General features: G+C 46.8%; 1 pseudogene; it reads right to left on the bottom strand.

Annotated features, from left to right (window-relative positions):
* Positions 1–135: 135 nt before the first annotated feature.
* Positions 136–1,030, bottom strand: LOC119593876 (annotated as a pseudogene).
* Between the last annotated feature and the right edge of the window lie 302 nt (positions 1,031–1,332).

Here is a 1,332-nt window from a genome sequence, read left to right as displayed (position 1 = left end):
TTTGCCGTATTCAATTAGTATGGGTAAAATACCTATTCGAATACTTCTTTATATAATACAATAATGAAATGATGGAACATACACGTACAGTATTTGCATGATATAATACGTTACAAAAAGGTAAGTCAACGGATGAATGGAATTAAATAATCTTGGAAGACAAGGCGATGAAGTGATGTGTCAGCGACCCGTCAGGAAGGTCCTTGGCGCAGGGTTTGGGAAAGGCGCTGCTACAGAGGGGCCGGAGAGCCCGTCGACCACGCGTCCTCTGGAACCAAAGGATAACACGTCATATGCAGAGAATTAATTAATGAATATGCCGTTGAATTACTTAGCTTATGGTTGTTCATGATATGAATGAGGTTAGACATACAATATATATACGAAAATATATGTGTGCATGAAGCTCACCTGGATACCCATAGCTGGCGTTGACATCGTATGCAGCCAGAGTCTGTTGCATCATGGATATGTTGCATCCTCTCATAGCCATTTCCATCTTTAAGTTCTTAATTTCCTCTTCTGTTTTCTTAATACCAAGCCTCGTTTGCATTTCCTTCCGCTCATCCTTATCTCTCTTCTTCTTCTGCTTTATCGCCAGTTGCCTTCGTTTCTCCAGCACGGGGTCGTCTTGTTTTGGCCAGTCGTACATCTTGACTTTGCGTCGTCCATCGCCGCCCGAGACGGAGGAGGACGGCGAGGGGGAGAGGCCGCCCCCTAGTGCCGGGGCCTCCGAGTAGTCGTCTGCGCTAAATGTAAGTGCCTCCGACGCTTGGTACAGACTCGCCTCCGGCTGCCCGAACGAATAAGACTGGCGTCCATAGGAGGCTGAATGGAGGCTTTGCACGTTCTCCGCTGTGCCATGAGGCCACATCTCAGGCTCATGAAAAGAGCGTTATAGCCGCCGTCCTGCACGTAATACTTAGAAACAGAATAACCGTCCTGACCAAAGCCACTGTAGTAGCCTCCTTCGTAAGCTGGCTCCATGCTTGACAAAAGCGAGAGGGCAGATAGTACTTCTTTAGGCTGGTGTCCAATCCATCTGTGGTGCAAGTCACCCGAAAAGCCTCTTTTTAACGCACGGGGACCATTGTTTCTACGAAGCTCGAAAGCTTTCTGTTAATGTCGACGTTTGGTTTCCTTGACGTGCCCCGTCGCGTCAACAACGTTCCTTATCCTGTCCAGCGGCCATCCACCTTCTCTAACGTGTCTGAAGCATCGTGTTTGTGTTTATTATGCTACCACATCCTTGTGCGTTTGTTTGGTTGTTTCCTGTCCAAGTATATTCATAATACTTGTGTGTGTGTCAAAAGGAAAAAGAACACACTAATG

Source organism: Penaeus monodon, chromosome 33 (genome assembly GCF_015228065.2).
Source record: "Penaeus monodon isolate SGIC_2016 chromosome 33, NSTDA_Pmon_1, whole genome shotgun sequence".
In the NCBI taxonomy this organism is placed as follows: domain Eukaryota; kingdom Metazoa; phylum Arthropoda; class Malacostraca; order Decapoda; family Penaeidae; genus Penaeus; species Penaeus monodon.
The sequence above is the reverse complement of the archived record's forward strand: the minus strand, read 5'-3'. Positions and strand labels throughout refer to the sequence as shown.